This window comes from Hyalella azteca, unplaced genomic scaffold, assembly GCF_000764305.2.
Source record: "Hyalella azteca isolate HAZT.00-mixed unplaced genomic scaffold, Hazt_2.0.2 contig13457, whole genome shotgun sequence".
Taxonomy (NCBI): Eukaryota; Metazoa; Arthropoda; class Malacostraca; order Amphipoda; family Hyalellidae; genus Hyalella; species Hyalella azteca.
The window spans coordinates 401,665-423,731 of record NW_025943380.1 but is presented as its reverse complement, the minus strand read 5'-3'; the positions used below and the strand labels follow the sequence as shown (position 1 = coordinate 423,731).

At 38.9% G+C, this 22,067-nt stretch overlaps 1 long non-coding RNA gene across 1 annotated transcript in view; it reads right to left on the bottom strand.

Moving 5' to 3' along the window:
* Window positions 1–22,067, bottom strand: part of LOC125178884 — a 103,034-nt gene that overhangs the window by 31,215 nt on the left and 49,752 nt on the right. The window contains exon 2 of the long non-coding RNA XR_007157056.1: window positions 6,351–6,420. This is a non-coding gene — a long non-coding RNA (uncharacterized LOC125178884). The remainder of the gene's footprint in view (window positions 1–6,350; window positions 6,421–22,067) is intronic.

Sequence of the window (22,067 nt, the reverse complement as noted above, 5' to 3'; positions counted from 1 at the left end):
GACACTAGCACATTTATAAGATCTACAAATACGCCGTTAACAATCTTAAAGTTAATATACGCGTAAAACCCAAGTCCTAATCGAGGTAGCGATCACGCGACGTGCCAAACCGAAGCTATCCACCTCGGCGAGTCATAATCGAGTAGAGCGCACGGGCCGATGGAAAGGAAAGTTGCCGAGAGCCTCGTGAGACGACACGATGAAAGTTCAGCGTGAGCTCTATTGATTAATGAAGTCATGTATGGCTCAATGATTAATGAACAATTATGATGCGATGAAGAATGTACTAAGGTCCAAACAAATCCCAGCAGTGTTTTGTTTAATTGCATTTACAGAGGGAAGAACTTCGGGGAATTTTAATGCAATTAAGAAAAAAATTAGAATAAATAGAAAATAAGACGAATGATGCACGAAACGTATGGAAGAATTAAAATAGGTTTGGGCAGACAATGACCCTTTTAATCAAAGCACAACAAAGTTTCAACGACATACTCGAGCACTCCCAGGTTAGGCATCAATTGCTGCGAGAATGCGAGCATCTTTTCCCACGCATCAGGTCAGAATGATAAGGCAAGCTAGATTAATGAAACGAGCAGCAAAGATGCAGCGAGAAGGAATATGCTAATATGAGAAAGCAGTTTTGACTTTAGTGTACTCGGCAAACGCATGCGCGGTACAGTCCTCGCTGGGCTCATACGAGGATCTACAGCGAGCTTCAACAGAGGTTTTGAGTGGCGTATCTTGATGTCTCCCGCTATGGAGAGACGGAGAAAACAACACGTGTACATGGACAAATGTTCTTGGCTCATGAATTAATATCTTTTTCTTCAGGTCGTGTTTGTAGGACTTTTTTACAGCGGCAAATGATAATCCCCCTATTTTGGCGTGATTCGCACGAATTTTTTTTCGAAAAAAACTGGAATTGAGGCCAATACCTAATGACGATTCAAGATAGCGGGTGAGTCTACAAAAAAGCTAAAATCCCGCGTTGTTCTGCACCTATCTCAAGTGAACTGGGATCGCTGAATCCTTCAGCCCATAGGCAGCAGGATGCCGACAGCCTGCGTTGACAAGCATGCAGTCGCGTAGACTCGGCCTGTTGGAGCGACACGCTCATGCTCGTAGCGCGTGACATGACGGCGAGGGCGGCGAGTTAAGAGCGTGTAAAGGCGTGCACGCTGTCACTTGGCGGTGCACGCTTGATCCCGTGCAGAGAAAGTGTGCGGCGTGAGTGGAGTGAGAGAGCACTCAACCTCACGAGAGATCGCGACCAGTCACAGGGATAGAGAGCCCACGGAAAAAAGCGTCAGAGAATAAATACGCATGCATTACATGGAGAAACAACTCCATGAAGAAATGCAGCTTAGCAGAACATCATGCATATCATAACGAAGAAACGGCTGAGCGTCTAGGCTGCAATACGCAGGAGTGGAGGAAATGCTTCCAACGCACGTAAAAATTTTCGTGTAGCTTTTACTCGAAAAATTACCTGTGCCCGCTAAGAATTCTACAAAATCGCTTGAATTTCGCATGTCTAAATAGTACTACTAATAATTAGCGTTTCTTCTTAAAGATTCTTGAATATACTACGATTATATTGCGGCAAAACAGACAGGCATGAATCCCACTAATTGATCAACAGTTACTTCAGAACTATTCGCTCGAAATATTAACTCGGCCTACGGTTCACATGACCACATACTAGACAGTAATGTTTGCATTCAGTTATCTGGGACACTTTCACTGAAATAAACACGAATAATTCAGGCTGCGATATAATACATTCATAAGAAATAACTGTGCTGAACAAGGAAATATAAAAACTAAGGTGAGGTCAATTGATGATGACGTTATATGGTCTCGTTGGGGCGTACGGCTGTCATCAGGTCATAACGTATCACCGGAAGAAGAGACGTATGACGGTAATTAATCAGCACCAACACAGCGCAGAATGACTAAGTGTATCGCGTAAGGTCAATATAAATTGAATTGTCGGGGTAGGATGATCTACGACAGTCCAAATTAATAGTTATGAACAAGGATGTGATTCAGCGTTCCTTTTTACAACAGTAAAATACCAGCAAACAAATATTTGGTAATATCACAACATTGTTCACTTGTTGAGGTTTGAGTGCATGATCTGTAGAACCATAAACACTTCGCTGCAATTTCCCAAATTTATACATACAAATCCATGATAGATGATGAAATGATATTGGAAGAGAAATCAACTTGAATATTGTACCAATGATAATAAGCTTGACCACTTGGACTAACAATGAAACAAATAACGAACACGCTTTCGCCTGAGAATCCAATTGAAAAAACAACTTTCAGAGTAACTTTCTCCAACTTTAAGTCCTCAAAACACCCACCCGATTTCTCGACGTCCACTAAAATACTCCAGGCTGACACCAACCGCGTGTCTTGACGACAACTAAAGGAATTTATCGTGAAAATTTCAACAGACGAGTGCATGAATTACCGAAGTTTTTTTTTAAGAAGAGATTTGCAGGAATATGATGAATGGGCCGCTTAAAACTTTCATTTCCCAGACTATGTTCTGTACCCAAATCCGACGATGTGAAGAATGCATGGGAATGAATACGCATTTTGGTCGCATATCTCCACGAGGTCATCTAACGTGCGAGAGACGCGCGTCAAGCTTTAGATCGAAACTTGGCATAACGCGAGAGGAAAGCACCAAAATTATTTGTCAAGCTGAACATTTCTGAAAATTTCAGTTCAGCATATCACTATGGCTTCAGAAAGGCAGCTATTGCATCTCACGAATCAACGAATAAAAAGAGTCAATCAAACTCAAAGCACGCGTCGAAAGTGGATTCAAACAAGGCAATTCAATTAACTGTCACACAACTCAAATCCTATACACAATTTTCAATGACAAAGTGCTCAGACCCTCAATGGGTTTAATAGAATTAAACCCAATGAAGACGAAGATTCTATGACTGCGCATAATGACAAGAAAAGAAGGATGAAAATATCCCAACAATCCGCTGAACATTATAAGGATGAGCCTCTGCTGTTGGTCACGACGCTCCTCAGCGACGGAGTCCAGGGCAACGTGCAGGCGTAGGGAAGAAAGTGGATTTTTAGACTCACGGCCCATCATTTAAAGGAGGATAAACACGCGTGTCGTGATGCCCCGACACTCGAAAGCTTTCACTTTCGATGGGGCTTAAGATTAAAAATATATCTAATCTCAAATATATTTAGACTTATATAAATTTATTTCATGAAAATGAATCTGCAGTAACTTAGAAACTTGTTTATACTAAATGTGCAGTCGTTCAATAGAACAAAACCGAAAGGTTCGCATCTGAGAACAGAGCAACATTCAGGGCAGCGAGTCACTGGAGCGGAGAGTCTGGAACTCAGCTGGCATCTGTCCTCGATCAAACTTCAGTCCCGTATATTTTGCGTAAGCGTAAGAGCAAGTCAAGTCCAGGCATGCGTGAAGTCTTTTCGATAATGCAAAACGCATGACGATTGAGTGTTCTCCTTTGATAATGGCATGACGACTCGTCCTAGCTCACCGAGTTAACAATTCTTTATTGAAAAATAACCTATAGTTTTATCTCTAAAAAATATTTAGGTTCATGAAAATATAATTCAACTCTCCGTTTAAGTGAGATCTCACTTTTCACCAGCTTTCAATACCGAACACGCTTCAATGTAAAGTAACGCACGAGGAGCGTAATATGTACCAATCAGTAAACTTGATCCGCATTCAACTTTTGCAAGTTACAATGAATATGTAATTGCTGCCATATCGAAAAATGATCATTTTACTTGAGTCTCCATGCATTAAGCCGGAGAAAAAATGCTAAGAATTACTCAAGCGATTCAAATTAAGGACTTTGAGACCCCGGCGTTAGCGGACTGGGTGGACTGGTGCCCTGATACTAAGGGCGGCGCAGGCACGCGCGGGGCTGGCGAAACGTGGCATTTAGTCGGCAGGTCAGCTTCTCTATTATATAACTGAGGTGACATTCAAAACAATCTCTGCTCGACGCCGATTATTGCTCAACAAACCTTTTCATGCTTCATTTGATACACATCATTAATCGACAAACATTTCACGTTGATTGGTTACTCATCGTCAATCTATAGCTATAACCTTTTCATGTTTGATCCATCGTGCATAAGCAATCTATGGAACTTTTCATGCTTGACCATCATGTATCCACAAGCAGACATCATACGCACGAAATTTACCATGACCTTACCTTATTGTTATGTTGACATGAAGAACGGTCAATTTTTACCAAAAAGTTTACTCATAGGAAGTTCGAGTAACATTTTCTACGAATGCGCACACAGCCGTAACACGTTCAACTTAGATACAATACAGATTAATTTTACTTTTTATCTGTGGAGTGAAATTTTGTATCATGGAAAACTGACAAATATATTTGCCAAAATTTCTCCGAGCAACTACACAACCATAACCGCTCGGTATTTCATCACTGGAAGTCAATTTGACATTTGAAGCCCGGAATATCTCACTTCTTAAACAGAAACTACATTTAATTCAAAAAGCATCACCGCGAGCTTTACAAATATCTGAATCGCTATTAATTAATATAGTTTTTGTAATCAATAGACATTACATGCCAAAGTCAACGTATCTTTTTCCTCAATAAGGTGAATGTAAAATTGCCTTTACAATTGGTTATCTCAAAAAGTTTAAGGGGCCACTTTTGTTAACCTTCCCCGGGTCCGATCGAGCGCTCAATACCAAGTTGCATCTCATCATGAGTTACTCTTTGTTATTGGTGATTCATCACGCAGCCATAAGAAAATATTCAAGATGACGATTGTCCAGCGCCTTTTTTTCTGGTAGGACGCGGGGGAGCGATGATTCATCACAGATTTTTCGACGGGCCTCCGAATTTTCTAATGACTCGCACAATGCAACGTCTGACGACAGCGTCTTCTTGAGAGGCTCATTAGTGGCACCTTATTGTAAGTCAAAAAATAAAACGAGCGTCTAATGGGGGATTAGCACTTTTTAATGAGCCTGGTGGAATAGATGAGCTGGTTTTCTGAAAATATCACATAAATATCATACGTGGGTTAATGCGTTTAAGTTGATAGTACTAACTTAATATATCTATTGAATCGTTGGCAGTAAGTTTGATGTCATCAACCCATAAATCTCGCTTTCTAATCTTCGGGAGGGAAAGTGATGACCCTTCAGCAAAAGAGGAAGAAATTTTTCGTGTCTTAAGTGGTCAAGGCATACCGTAACGATCGTGGAAGCCAGTCACTGGAAGTGAAATGAATAGGAACTCGCACGAGCCTTGAGGATGACATACGGTGAATAGAAAATGGCGTGACCGAGGGCAGTACGAATTTAGAAGATATGCTTTCAGCATTCGGGGCCGAAACTTTCAGAATCAAGAGGTGTGACTCGGCAACTTTAACGTACACATATCTCAAATAATGAGAGTATTATAAGTAAGGATCAAAAATTCAAACGATGTAAAGCTGTGAAATTGTTACTGAGAACCTCGTGAATGAAGTATAAAAAACACACAATACGTGGGCAGTGAATAGAAAGCGAAGTATTTGAAAATAAGATAAATATTCTTAATTTTTATGCGTTTTCACGCAGCACAAAACCCAATGCCATGGGAAACCGGCGTTCATATATATATAACTCGTTCAGAACGAGTTATATATATATATATAACTCATATATAAAACTCGTTCATATATAACTCGTTCAGAGACAACTTACTCATTACTATCCATTTCTTATCTCTTGAACCCAGCGCTCCATCCTGCCGCTGCCACCGTGGTTCACATGAACCTCTGCATTGCCATCATGCAGGATTCAATGGAATAAACAATGATATATATGGCATGTGGAACGTTTTGTTACCGATACAATACAAAAGATCTCGAGTACGCTTAATTGTAAATTATTGCGATTTTATTATTTTGTGAAGTTGGTATAAACATAGGCATCAAGAGGGTAAATTGGATAAGATAATTTATTTTTACGTTTCATGTATAAAGTTTTTTATCGTGTTTATTGCATAAATGCAGTAATGATGCGAAAAAATATCAAGATGTGTATTCCTATTCGCTATAATGGGAAAGAAACTTAATGCTTCAACAAAATGTCGCGGGATATGGAAAGCGTTCTAGATTGTGCGAGATCCCAGTACATGCAACTTGTGACAAATATTGAATAAATTCACTCAAAGTGACAATTTGATTTCTCATGACGTTATTGGAACGCTCATCACAACACGACCTTTTAATGGGTATGACTTACCTTATTTACCTACCTACCCTACCTTACCTAATTTACCTACCTATCAGGATGACCAGCAAATGAGGCGTACAATCCTTCAGCTTATTCGGCACCCGGTAACTATCAGTGACCTGAAAACAAAGAAGAAAAAGTAAGCGTTTACTAGGAAAATAAGTTGAATTTGTCTAAAAAAAAGTTCAGTGAATGATTTTTTTCGTCGAATGATAGCTTTAATGTGAAATTAATATATAAATCTGCGTCATTGCGAAATAAATCTGCGATTGAGAAAACAATTTTTCCAGAAGAATATTAAAAAGAAATTGCACGGTGTTGGTGCAGAAACGATTGGAGAAAGAATTTCGAAGCAGTTGAGGGAAAATGGGGAAAATTACTTTTCTTGATCCCCACTCAAAACATTTGTATCGAGAAAACTGACTAAATAAGTGAATTAATTATAATATCAATCAATAGTACGGCTTACAATTAAAATGGCAGAAATAAACATTTTCGCAAAGATCTGATAACTTTCATATTTATAGTATATATATAAGCAGCTATAGAAGATTTTAAGGTGGATACATAAGCTTGTCGTAAGCACAGACAAAGGATTGCCTGATCGATCTCACTTTAGGCCTCATCACAAGCATAACGAATCTCATGATTGCTCTCTGATCCTCAATTCCTCTTGAAAAATTCATGCTTGCTAACCACGAAGATCAAGATGACAGCAATTTAGCTAACCACTCGGCAATACGAACCAAAAAAATTCAAAGCGATTTGGATAATTACACGATACGATGCGCAGCAAAAAATGTAAGCTCTACCGAAGAGAAGATAGAAGCACGGGTCTCTCAAAAAACCGTTTGGGATACTAATGAAGATACGACGGGAAAATGTTCCTGAATTTGCAATAAATAATAGGAATGAAGAGAATAGTTTTGCCATCAGGGTTGCTTAAGGGAGAACCCAGTAAAAACATTAATGCATCCTCTCGTCTAATTTTTAAAGTTAGAATTGAACATGAAACTTGACTTATAATTAAATTAATTTTCAGACAAATTCTGTACAGCAATATCTTGTCGCTGTCGGATACCCGCAAGCGTATTCCCTCGGGCGCCGCTGCTGGCGCTACAGGAAGCTCTCCCACACTCATGCTTTCGATGCAGCTGCAGCTGATGCTCTTGAACTTGACATTGCTGCATTTGAAATGTGGATTGTCTTGATATTACTGTACCCGTGTACAAGTGCAGCCATATATTAATTGCAGCATGCGACCTGCACTTGAACATCCTTAAGGAGTAACATCGCAATAAACTCCTTCACATGTGCAGCAATGTTGAGTTCACTGTCATCGCGTACTTATTTCATTGAGGTTGAACTTTATATTGCTGCATTCTATGATATTTCAAGTAAGATTGTTATTGAATTAATATTAAGATTGAGGTTATTAGTTAGATTGCAGACTTTTACCGGTATTTCAACTGAAAAAGAATCAGAATGATTATTATCATTAAATAATATTAAAACTTGAAGCAAAAACTTCTAAAACGTCATTGCTGCAGTAATTTCAGTTATTTATTACATGATAAATAAAATGCGACAGCGTAACAGTTGTTGAAGATTTTCAGCAAAATATTGTGAAGACTTTAACGCAGAGTTGATAATGATCCACTTTGGAACAGCTGACGTGCGCAGATTGTTATCCACTCTCTGATAAAAATAATTAGAAAGAACTATATAGGCACAAGATCAAAAAGAATTTGAGTGTTTGAACGATAAACTTTTACCAGCAATCTTTCTTCAATGCGAGCTTCTAGCGCCGTTGCGGGCGCTAAATAATGTGGTGGAAAGCCTCTCACTTGGGTACGAAAAAGGTCCACCTATCAAGCTCCGGTTCATTTAACAAATAAAATACAATTTTCTATGCCTTTATTGCTGCAAATAAAAGGCGTTTTTTAAGGCTCCATTTCTTCACCTATCTATTATCCAGCCTAAGCGCGCCTCGGACAGCCACAGTCCATTTCTGGATATCAGATAAGATCAGGTGGCGTTCAGGGACAAGTTAGACTGGAAGACCGCAGCATTCTTTAGTAAAAGTGAAGATAAAACTTGGAAGGTGACAATCTTGTGGACTCGTTCTCCAATTAGAGACTTCTCATGGCCAGAAAAAAAGGTTTTACTATCGATGCAATTAAACCATTAGGCAATTTTCGCCTGGTGCAAATGGACCGTCAAGCGATGTGCTGATAACGATGAGCTAAGGTCTCAGAAAGTGAAAGTTTGGAAGACCTAAATCGAAATACCATTAGTTAAGATAACCAAGTGTCCCGAAATGGCAAACGTCTAGGATGCCCTGTAAACTAAGCAAATAAATTGGAAATGCTACAAATAATCTTAATGAAATCAGAGATAGAAGAAAATTGATGCCATTAAAGAATATTGAGGCAAATTTTGAGACAGAGTTTGATAACATTATAATAATGACAAAATTTCGATAATTCAAGTGAAGTCTATCTCAACAAACGACTTTTCTCACTAGCATCACACTGGCGTGCATCAACATAATCTAAAATTAATGGTAACTTATAATATAACGTATTGATGAAAGTAAAGTTGAACCGAAATGCATTTCACGTCTCATGGCATGAATGAAGTGAAGACTAAAGGTTAAATTTAATTACATTCATACCCAGAATATAAGAATTTTATAGACAAATTTCTCGAGCTTTCGCACTTTAAAACTTCTGAAATTGTCACATATCAATCCCAAAACAAGAGCATTCCATGCATGCAAAGTTCTTCATCCTGCTATAAATACAAGTAAAATAGAAGGAATGATTTCCCGCACGACGCATATCGCACGCCAGGAGCAAGAGATGCAATAAACGCGGATCAATTTCCTGCTCAAGATCAGCGACCGCTCTCCCGTGCACAATTGTTCTTCTCTGATACATAATATAATTGTTGACTTCCTTAGCGCTGCCTCAACCCTCCCTCCCTCTTAACATGTTAGGAAGGCAATAGGCAATCATACTGGGTTGCAACCAGGCTATCATGCAGGGTTGCAACCAGGCCATAATGCTGGGTTGTTAATAGTTATGTTCACTTAGCGAGTTCTGAAAGTATGGCCCCAGGGGCCATACTTCAAAATTCGCTAAGTGAACGTAAGTACTTACGCTCTATTTTATTGTCTATGATTGGTGGATTTTGATTGAAAGGCCGTCAATGATTGGCTGATGAACTTACGATCTCTTAACTTTTTTTGAAAGTATAGGCCCAGGTACAAAGACCGATGAAAATAGTTGTATTGACTACACGAAAATGAATGCCTAGATAAGGTTTGCCGAATTGAAACGATATAATATAATGATTTCTCCGTCGCTACGAATGACAAAAAATAGAAGTATAATAATAATACAACCCAATCTATATAATAATAATTAGTATAATAATTAATACAACTCCATCGAGTCGGTCACACAGATGTTATCTAAGAATGAGATGTACACGCAAGTGATCAAACCACAGACAAGGGACTGAAAATGAAATTATATTCCAGCATAAAGTGCGTAGTGCTCATGAAAAGTCTAGCAATTTTGACACCCAACAGCATGGATAAATGAAACCCTAGGAAAAGAAAGGTTTATTAAAAAGAATACTTGCAAGCATAAGATGTCGAAATAGATTCGACACACAAGTAGTTCCAATGCAAAGCTCTGCAAAATGAGATCAAGATATGACTCGGTAAACTCTGAAAGCGAGGTCGCGATGGTGAAGGCTGGAGTAAAGCAGCAAGCGAGGTCGAAAAGTGCGCGTCCATTGTGAGTAAGAGGAATAAAGTGTATGGGGACACAGAAACGCTTGACCTCGCACTTACTCAGAGGCAAACATTATTATAGGTAAATAAAATAATAGCATGAATATGGAGCATAAAATAAATATGCCAGAATGCGTGACTGTAACATTATTGAGCTCAGACGGTTCTTTATCTTTAGCCTTAGTAGAGGATAGTGCTTTCTGATGAACTTTCATTTCGAAAATTAATCGTGAATAATTTATTCAGTTAGAACTTCTCATCGATTCTAAGAAAAGAAAAAAAAATAAAAATATGAACAGACGTGACTTGACGAAGATGACTTTACGAAGCAGACTTGTCGAAGCATAAAACGAGATCGAGGCGGCGGAGGTGTGGATGAGATAAAACGAAGACCAGCAGATGATAGACGGAGCAGAGATGCACGGCAACGCCCTGTGCTGAGCGCTGCTTAACTGAATCACATGAGCAGGATAATGAGCGATCCTGACAATGGCCGACTGTATTGGCGCCTTGTAGAGGACGAGGGTATCTCACTTTACTGGTAATTCAAGTAAACTGAATTCAACTGGTGAAATGAAGAAGGCCTAACAAGGCATCGGCAGGACGGACCTTGGCTGTCGAACATCGATCCTGACTATTTACTGTAACATAACATTACATAACATTGTTATGTCAGCGCAGAAGAATAGGCCTGATGTGGCCTGTCGCTGATTCTTGTACTTTTCGTGACTTGTTCACAGGAGATCTAAAAATATATCCTTTGACCGGATCTTTCCAGATCTGACGATATTTTGAAACAGCTACTAGACTTCCACCAGGTCCGATATGGTGCTTGGCATTCCAAGTCTGAACATATATTTCTCCATAGTTTTATCTAGTCTGTTCTTGAACGCGTTCATACTCTCAGCGCCAACGATGTAATCGGGGAGGCTGTTCCACATGTCGGTGATCCGAAGCGAGAAGAAATTTTGTCGCGTGGATAAGTTGCAACGCAGTTTTTTTAGTTTATAGCAGTGGCCCCTGGTGTTGGTTCTTGTTACAAATTCTAGCAAACCCTCTAAGACCTTTTATAAATCATAATTCATAAGTATACTTGTATACTTCAATGAGGTCACCATGCACGCAGACGTCGATAGCATATAAGGCTTGAAAATTTAATAATTTTTAATCTTCCTTCATAGGACTTGCCCTTCAAGCCTGGAATTATCCTTGATGCACATCTTCGAGACTCCCTACCAAATTTTTGTCATTTTCAAATTTCGGTGACCACACGGCCTTTCCAAACACTAGATTCGGGCGCACAACAGCGACAAACAACAGCTTCATCGCTTCTGCATCCAAGAATTCGTAGCATCCTCTAATCAGTCCAAGAAGTTTATTGGATTCGGAAGAAATACTTGCAAAGAATATTTGTTCATTGGATTTTTAAACAATACGTATCTACTTGCAAGAAAAAGTTGTCGAAATAAATTATACTTAGCGATATTTTTTGGCACGTTCCGAGTTTCAATACTAGTGCAAGTCGAATAACATAATTAAAATTTAAGATGATTACCATTAACAAACACACTTGAAGAATAACAGAAACACACATGAATATCTAAATATATCTGAGTACATTTTACCGCGTTAATTTTATTCACAGAACACCATGAGAGATTACCATTTCAAAAATACAACACGCAAGTCCAGTGGGCATAATACGTGCAAGCGATATGAATACTGTCCAGCTCGCTAAAGTGCTATCTTTTATTTATTTTATCACAACTCCAATGCAATCGAACATTAGCTGAAAAATTCATTGAAGGACTGGACGACTCCAAAAACCATCGTTTACTCACTATATCATTCGAAAATTTTTTAAACTTTGATAATTAATAGGACCACATTCTAATTTAGACATGACGTTCTCACATTTGTACAATGCATTAGTTCCTCGTGACAAATGTCTCGAAGAAGAATAGCTCTCGAGACCCGAACCGAATACGCAATAGAAGCCTCGACAACGACTAAGTTAAAACAGCTCAAGTAAACCGAATCGTCGGACGTTACTGGCATGGCTCACAAAACGTCCGCACAATGGACGGGAAACGGAGGGACGAGTCGCACTGTTTCCTTCCAATTCAGTAGCATCGAATACGACGGAAATGTTGAACTCTTCGACTCGTGAAGTCAAAATTTGATTGCAAGCCAAAAGACGAATTCGAGCGCTCCGAAAAACCGACTCTTATGCGGTCATTCAACCGAGTATACCTGTGCACGAGTGGAAAAATGCAATTGAGGATCAAATTGATTAAAAATCATGAAAATAACTTAATTTAATTGCACTCTTTATTCCCACAGAAAATATAAACGAGTCTGGCCGAGAGAGAATTTTTACCGAAAACTAATATTTCAACTGTGCAATTTGCACTTTTATCATCATTTAAGCTACATTATCCTTCTAAACTGAAAGCAAATGACGATAATCCCGACCTCGCAAAAGCTTCTCGGCTTCAAACGAAGCGTGAAATCCGAATGCACGAGCGCCTGCATGAGATTCATTCAGAGCGTAAAAATAAACGAGGTTCATGGCTCCAAAAATGTCCACCGACGCCAAAAAGTAGAGCTCACCTTAGCCTCAGATCCGGGTCCAGATTGGCCAGAGATTCGGCTGCCATAGAAACTGCACGTTAATTAATTATTATCTGGCTGAGGTTTTCATATTGTACAGAACAAGCCAATTAAATAAAGGGATAAAATTGATGGAATTATTTTTTAGCCATGATATTTATATTTTGCAAGTATAGCTACACATTTTCTGTATAATCCTCTCGTGATCTATAATCCCATTATTTTAAATGATCCTAATGTACGTAGAAAAATTAGTGTAGATACAAATTTTTTGCAATTATTATTTGACCGAGGTATTCGTTTTGAAAAAAAAAACGAAACATAAAAATGTAGGTATAATTTTTGTGCATGTGCATGGTAGAGATTTTGCCTTTCAAACCTAAATGTTGCGCACTCACCCCATTTCACGGAGCAACTGAGACCCTAATTTGGATTATTTCAAAAACTTTTCACAAAATTTCGATTGAGGGAAGAATAAGCTTGACCAAGCAATTAAAACAGTATTAGTTATTGTTTATGAATGCTTTATACTTCACCTTAGAGTCGCCACATGAATAAATAATGAACGAACGGCTCGATCCTCGTGTATATACAAAAGATATTCCCACCCAGGACTCAAGACCAACTTTTTTAGTAGGGAAAATGAACTATTCATGATAATAACCAAGACAAAGAATTTAGTTTCATAGCAAAACCAGCAAGGTTTCAGGGAATAAATTGTAGCTGTAGATCAAGCATCCTAAAGGTCGTAGGAGAGGATCGACCTCGCCTACGCAGCCCGCTTTGCATTTTCTTCCTAGTGGCGCCGGTTTTTTCTGCGGCGGATTAACCAATAATTCTCCGTCGTCAAAAGCCATCGCCAGTTCTGGACCAACTGGAATGAGAATCTGGAATGATAAGAGACGGGAATCAGGAATGGTAAAAAAATATTAATCACCAAAAATTGTCGGGAATGCACACGGGAATGCTCGAGCTCAGTTTTCTTTCTGTAACGAGACAGAAATAAAGGAAAGATATCGCATAAAAATACCCGCCACAACTGCATTAAAGTATTGGTTCCCGGATTTATCAGATCCGAAATGATTGTGATTGACCATGCAGGATGATGGTCATCTGTGGGGTTCATAATTGATATAGAACACGATTCAATATAGCAAGTCGCCTGCATCGTCATCATCAGCAGGGCAGCTATTTGTCATCTGTGTTCCATCATCATAGACTGAAAAGTGCAAAACAGTTAAGGTTGAAGACGATTATGAAATGAAGAATACGAATAATTGTGAATTTATTATATAATGACGTCTAAGGCCTCCAAATTTAGTTGTTCTAACTCATAGCGGAGCAAGTCGCAAAAGATCTTGCACAGCATGAAGCAGGTTTTTAGAGTCCCATTCGGCCGCCGCAACTCATAGATAATGGATAGTTCAGAAGGTTATCCGAGAAAATTAATATATATTTTTCTTAGCTATTTCAAACCAATCATTTGAAGAAAAGTTACATTCCAATTCCCTCTCACAAGAAAACGCGATAAGTAACGCGATGAAAAGAAATAACTTACGTTTTACACTACAGATAAAAATTCGAGGTTAAGGTTGTACTAACCAGGCTCGGGTTACGAGCAGAAGACCAGCTTTTTCTTCAACCTGATAGAAGAAAGCAATCATACGCAGGCATGCGGATGAGCTAAATACTCTGCCAATAGCTCATTATGTCAACAGGACGGGAAAAATATAAGTAATGCACTATAATTACAGACCAAACTGCCAGTTAACAACACTGCTATTGGCTGAGTAATTATATTTATCTGCATTGAGACTGCGTTATTCTAGGTGTTCAAAGAAAAAAGATTTACTGAATCTACTAAAACGTCGCAATTAAACTGAAACGCTAGGAACCTGCGTCAACGGAAAATGTTATAGGATGAAACATCAACTTTATACGTGACAGTAAAATAATGCTACGTAAATTCAGCGACAGGAAAAGATGAGAGAAATGATCGCTAATTGAGAAATCTGGTTGTTCATTAAATTTACTGACCAATGCGATCAAAAAGTCAAATTAAACAACAAACACGTTTTGTTTTCGAATTTACTTCTATAGACTAATCTATTCGGTTAGTAAATTAAAGCGCTAGTTCATAGTTCTATCAAACGGACCATTTCCATCAAATAATATCCGGGTATTCATACATGATTATACATTACTAATAAATTTTTAGGCAAACAGCGAACGAGTGAAATTAAACCAATCAGAAGCTAGAGAAATTCGCAGCAAAACATGTACACTTTATTAAATATAATTTAAATTACTTACCATCGCTTAGACAGCACCCAGGGACATCGTACCAACGGATTCGGTAGACCAAATTCACAAAATATTACATAAAATGTAAAATTATTATATTTTAGGCAGTAGATTCACAGATTCAGGATCAATAAAACTGGCAATCCTACAGAAATTGAGCTTATGTTGCTGTGGAAGCCAAAATTGCCAGGTAAAATCAAAACTAAAAATATTTCGATTTCAAGAACCCAGATTATCATAAGTAAGCTTACAATGACTTCACAAAAACTGGACTCAAGAGAACACATGAATTCTCCAGCGATTATAGCGATAAAGCGCAGCAGGACTGCGAGGAATTATCATTGTTCCCAGATAGCTGAGCACAGCGGCATACGAGGTAGGATAAGCAGCAACAGGATACGATGGGAGCCACCGACTGGAATGCCTGAGAGCCTGTAACTGGAATGAGAATCTGGAACTAAAAAGAGAGCCTGCGAATGAAATGAGAGTCCGCGGCTCGAATGAGATCTCGTGACTGGAATGAGAATCTTAAACTGGAATAATCTCTTGCAACTGGAATGAAAGACGGAATGCCCGACGCATCTTAGAATGGAGTGCGAGCGCAAGATTGCTCTCGATCACCGGCCTGATATGCTAATGTCCCGACACTGAACAGTTCCTCCCTCGGCTCGAATGCAGCGCTCACAAAGGCAGTCCAGATTTAGGGAAACTATAGTCTGCCCATATCGGTCACTGCAAATGTCAGGCAGGGAAAATTATACAAGTTTTGCAGGCAAATATGCAATCATTCTTACGGCTTCCCAAAAGATGCTCTATAATCTTGCAATGCAATCAATGCTTAGTGGAAAATTAAATACGCAGTCTGAATAGTAGGGCTAATAAAGAAATCAGAATCCTTATCTCAGTTTACCAAATTTACTAGAATATTGCTTCCAGAACGTTCTCGCATCTTGCACAGTAAATAGTGAAAGAGAAGGTAAATAAAAATATCCCAATACGGTTCGATAAAATTGTATGCACATATCTTCTCTCAATCGGTCTCTATGTTTGATGCATATATAAAATACATTTGTACGTTGGCAATGAAATTTACACATGACTGTTCCTGGCTTTTGCATTATTATTCTAGCTTTTATTTTTTGTTTATTGTTTGGTATATGTCAATTATACTCATGCGTCGTATATATCGCAACTCATCCACCGCCGTCAACAACCGGCTGCGTTAGTTAAGGTTCACTAGCATCTTAGGCCTGAGTGAATGCCATAAATCACCTTAAAATGCATGAGATTCAAAGGCATCGGAGATCTGAAGTTGCCGCAGGGTCATGCGCAACGGATCGTTGGGAGAAATCATCAGGAAAAATTGCAAGAAAACAAGCACAGCCCTGGAGAATAACTCAGACATTATGGAATGGAGGAAGACGTGGAATTCGTGAAGAAATAAATTACGTACCGAAAAGAGTTGAATACCGTTTTTGCTGGGTAACAAACATGGTGAAAATGCAGGTGGATGGATTGAAAATATATGTTAGAGCAGCAGAACTGAGGATACTATTCAGCAGAACATTCTATTAAGAGCAATTCTGATCTTTCAACTTTTTGTACACTAAAATATGTTCTATTTCTGCCAATCAATGTAAGAAACATAAGCAAAATTCTACAAATCAAATATATTATTGAGGTTGTTAAATAAAGAGAAAAGCTTCGATATAAAGAAACAATTCTTCACAAGTCCCCCCTAAAGACGACCGTTATTAGGAGGCCACCCCCGCGGGAGCTGCAAACGAAGCCGATCCTCCGGGCAGTACAAATAATAATCCTTCATAAATCCTGCCCGGCAGCCCCTAGCACAATCCTACAGTTTGGTCTCAAGCGGCCGGTCGTTGGCCGACCTGTAATACAGCGGCAACCGTTTTCAATTGAAGCCTGCCAATTGAAATAGGAAGGTCAAAATTTGTTGCTGGGAAATGCGATGAGCGTAGCCAGGGCGACTAACATACAAAAAGTTATTCCAAGACTTGTCTCAATGATCATTTTATTCATCCCATTCTTTGATAAATATAGCAGGACTATGAAATACTCACTTGAGAAAACACATGTGCGCCAAGTGGACGCAAACGACCAGGAGGTTCTACGGTGCGACCCTATATTTTCAATTTGCTTTAGGAGAGCTATCCTGCGTCATGATTTAGCTAATTAAAAGTGTGTACATTCGTCTTGAAAAATTATACGTTTTTGAGATTATTTTAGTTCATAGTTCAATTTCTAATTATTATTTTATTGAGCTTACATTATATTATTATTTATTATTATTATTATATTATTGAGCTTACATTATATTATTATTTATTATTATTATTATATTGTTGAGCTAATTTTAGTTTCTAGTTCACTTTCTAATTCGTAGGAGAAATTATCAGACTGAAAAGTGTCACTATAATAACAATTTTTTATGAGTAAATCACTGTACATAAAGCCCCCGAGTAATTTACGTAAAAAGTGAATTCGAACAAGACGCGCCAAACTACGAAAAGCTCATGCATAAGACCTGTGACGCGTCGAGGTTACGTCTTATCTAAACCAGCGGTCACGCCCTTGGAAGAGCTTTAGCGAGTGACATGGCAGCACACGCACGGCATACCAAGCAACAATCAGAATAATTTAGGGAATATATCCGAATAGTGATGCACTTCTTGCCGTGTGTGGACCATCCTGACCCAGTTATGCCCAGAAAAAGACGTATCACTATTTAGACAATGTGTGTCAGGCACACACATTGTCACATTGTCTACAATTAGACAATGTGTGTAGACAAAAGTGTGTCACTATTTCGACAATGAGCCCCAATCCTTCTCAATGAGGGTGGAAAACATGAAACATTAATTTATCTGAGTCTGGTGAAGAGCGTTCGATCTATGGTAGCACCCCACGGCTCAGCACAGGGCGCTAGCAGCCCCTCGAGACTTGCTAATGTCAAGGCGAAACTGAAGATAATTAGCAGCCAAGGCGTGTTGAGTGGAGCAAGAGCCTGTCTAGTATCACGGATACATCATCAACGATCCGCTAACTGGCGGCTGCAAAGAAATAAATCGGTAGTTGATTGAATGAGTCCTCGGCAATAAATCGAGCTGCGTTCGTGGATTCAAACAGGTAGTTTTTCTGATCGAGCAGTTTAAGAAACAAACAAAATTTATCGTTTTGAAATTAACAATCAACGGTGTTCAAATTCTATGACACAATGAAATGCTACCCGAACATACAGAACTTGTCGTTTTGAAACAGACAAACAATGGCGTTTGAATTCTGTGTCAATAAAACTTGTAGTACTTAAGAAATAACATTTGCACAAAATTAATTCATGAAAAAATATCGATAAATCTCTTGCCGTCAAATTTAAAATGAATTTTAGCAAGAAACGACAACGCAATCAACGCAACATTTAACAAATTCGTCCCGAAATAATTGGCCAATTTTGGTGACATTCGCACTCGAATTCGCGAGCAGCGCAGACGCCCTCAAGGTTGCCACTCGAATACAGTTGCGCTGACCGCCGGTGACACTCGCGGTGAGAAGGAGAGTTGGGCGCGGCAGTGACGAGGTCGTCAGGTCTTCGAATGGGAAATGAATTGTACAGACACTTCCTTAACTTAATTACCTGCGAGGAAATAATTACAGTGGTGCTCAAAGTCCCCACTTGAAATTGATTTAAATATTACTGCGCATTAATTGTAGGAGTCGAACACCCAGCGCCCATGGTAGCTTGTAACATTCGTTTAGCTTGTTCATTATTTAAAACTGAAACGTCCAAGAATCACAAAGAAAATTATAAAAGCAATACAAAAATTGGGAATATATAACTAATGTGAAATACGTAAGGAGTTCAACAATTTCACATAACATATTAATAACACTGAAAAAACTCAAACAACTATTGTGCATGACAACACGTTTATTAACTAAGAACTTGCTGCGATAAGCGCTTTTTCTACGGAGAATTTCTGACTTGAGACTGAATCACGCGCGACGGAATGTCAGTTCCCACAACGCAGGTCTTGGCAGACCCAAATTAACAGCGCTTACGACATTTGAAGAGCATTATTAAGCTAGAGGCTGCAATTAATTATGAGTGGAATTAAAAATAAACGTGACACGCATTACAAGACAACCCAGAAATGAAACAGCCAGCGGCAAGGACAGCCACTATTTCTTGAATGTCCTCGGGGATTAGGAAGAGTTAGATTGTCTTACAAATTATAATCGTTCAGAGAGAAAAATCGTGATTTTCATGTTTTAAACTGACAGAATAGGAGAAACTACGAGTGCTCAAAACTACTATATACAGTAATTATTGTCTTGGAAATGCTTTCAGTAAATGCGGTCAGAAAGCATAAAATTTAATGTTTTTTTTTTTTTTTTGAAAATAATCTCGTTATATCTTGAAATGAAAATATAAAAAAATCTCTGGTGCCTAGTAATTGGATCCCTTATTTCTTCTTGGCATCAAAAATGCAAAATTTAAACAAGACGGACCTTTATCTTTTACGAACTTTAAGGAACAGTAAACACTGCGAACGAATAAAATAGCCTGGGTATTCAGTATCTTATCAAGAGATTAAATTAACATAGTTATCTATAGAGTGAAGTAAATTCTTCACTATAAATCGACGAGTTTCGCAGTCTTCGCTCGGGCACTGAAGCCATCACATGAGCAAGTGATCTTTTCAGGGGTGACCTGAGCATCCAGTGGCTGTTGGAGGTGATGTTCCAGGGCATCCAGTGGCTGTTGGAGGTGATGTTCCAGGGCATCCAGTGGCTGCTGGAGGTGATGTTCCAGGGCATCCAGTGGCTGTTGGAGGTGATGTTCCAGGGCATCCAGTGCCTATTGGCGGTGATGTCAGTGGGCATCCAGTGGCTGTCGGAGAATGGAGGTGATGTTCCAGGGAATCCAGTGGCTGTTGGCGGTGATGTTCCAGGGCATCGAGTTGCTGCTGGTGGCAATCTTCGTGAGTATCAACATCGCAGTATCTGTTTATAGTGATGTTGCAAGGAAGCAACAGAAGGAGCTGCTAGTAGTGATGTCACGGTCGTGGAGCTTGGCAACAACAAAAGTCGACCTTTCAATACGGTTATTAACTTTAAGTAGGTTAACCTCTGGCAACTTGTGGAATAGCGTGCTGATTTAAGAAGCTTATGCATGGCAATTCAACAAAATGACAAACATCAAACAAATAAAATGAAATAAATTAAACGATTCAAAAACACTAAAGAAAAATTATGCCCAAGAACTTGCCCAAAGCTCAAATTAATTTACAAGGTAATGTCTCCAAAGTGGCAATTTGAACGCGACTTAATTGAATAATGACGAGACACTAGACTTAATTGAATACTTTGCGGTAAATGGGATAGGCGAAAAAGTGACTTATGACTTCCAATTCTCCTCGAAAAATACCCTAAGTAAGAGACCAACTCATGAGTTATTATCGTCAAAGATTTTATGGTGTGCAGCGGTGGTGGTCGGAGCTGTGAATAATGAAGCAGGACGCGAGGCTTGGCTGCAGAAATAATGATGGCAGAGAAATGAAAACAATTGACTTCTAGATAGGCAGGCTATTTCTCCCATTGAATTAAATGCGGTAAAACCGGTCAAGTACCTTCATCTACCCACGTTACAAAATTATGAATAACTCAGTTATAAAATATTAAAATCTGCATATGAAGTGGATAAAGAATTTAAGGAAGTTATTTATGCGGGGAAGCGTAGCCATGATTATTAAATTAAATGAATTTCAGAATCATGCAATGTGAAAAAAAAAATCAAATTTCCGGATTGGGTGCGGAAGATGAAATGATAAACTGCATTCGGCATAAACTATAGCCTCACAACGCGAATCAAATCTGTACCCGCGCAGTAAGCTTGCGCGAGGGCAAAAGAGCTGGACGCAATATGCAAAACACACACGCAAAAACTAGCAAGTCGCTCACGACGGCAAAATTCCTCACAATAATGCCAGACATGAAACTTGGAGGCCCAGCGAGTGATGGAGAACTAAACTAAAATGCAATTGATATAGCTGCTGACATTTGGTCGGCAAGGAGAACTCTGCAGTACAGAAAATAGGGCGCAATTATGGAGGTCCTAAACGAGTTTAAAGCGTGTCCGCACTTTTTTATTACGAGCATCGCGTGTCCATAAGTTCACGTCTTAATTTTACACTGGCATCATTCCTGAGGCATAGGTCGCAATCTGTGTGCGTCACAATACATGTATAAATTTATTAAAGAGAGGTTTGTGGTAACATAAGTACATGAGTAAACATTTTTTAAAGTATTGTTGGCTTGTAGTTTCTACTTCGAATGAGTTTGGCATAAGAAAATCTACGTCGTTTTCAATGAGGTCGATTTCCTGCAGATTGACCAGTTGAAGCCGAAAAGCATTTATTTTCGTAATAGAATATGAACAGCATAGTAATGACGAAAGAATACACCAATATACAACTTTTAAACAAGAAAATATTGTGAAAATGTTGTTAGGGGCAGAATTTCCCAAAACTAGCATATTTATCGAAGCTATTGAAGCAGCACTAATGAGGATGTCAGTATGGCGACCACCTTCGCTATCAAGCACAGCAATTCAATGGTGTGTTGTCTACATCGCTTATTGGTCTCAAATCGTTACATATTAACAAAGTCAGATGCATAGTTCCAGAGTTCGAAAATTCAGGATATTTGAGATAAATGTCAGGTAAATTAATAGGTGAATGCGATGCAATTTCAGGAAAATGCGTCATCTGCAGGTAAGTCGTGAGGGGAGCTTTCCTTATCGTTATTTCTTTGAAACTCAATACGCATTTTTTTTAATAAAAAAAAAATAAAAAATAAAAAAAAAATACGCAGCTGCGCTACATGACCAGTACTTATGGAAGCTTCTATAAAGACGATAGGAACGAGGCATTTTATGCTAGATGCTTTAATGCAACATTGATACCTGATGCAGGTACAGATACCGCTGATCTTCCATCGTCGACGAGGTCGTGCGATCGCAAT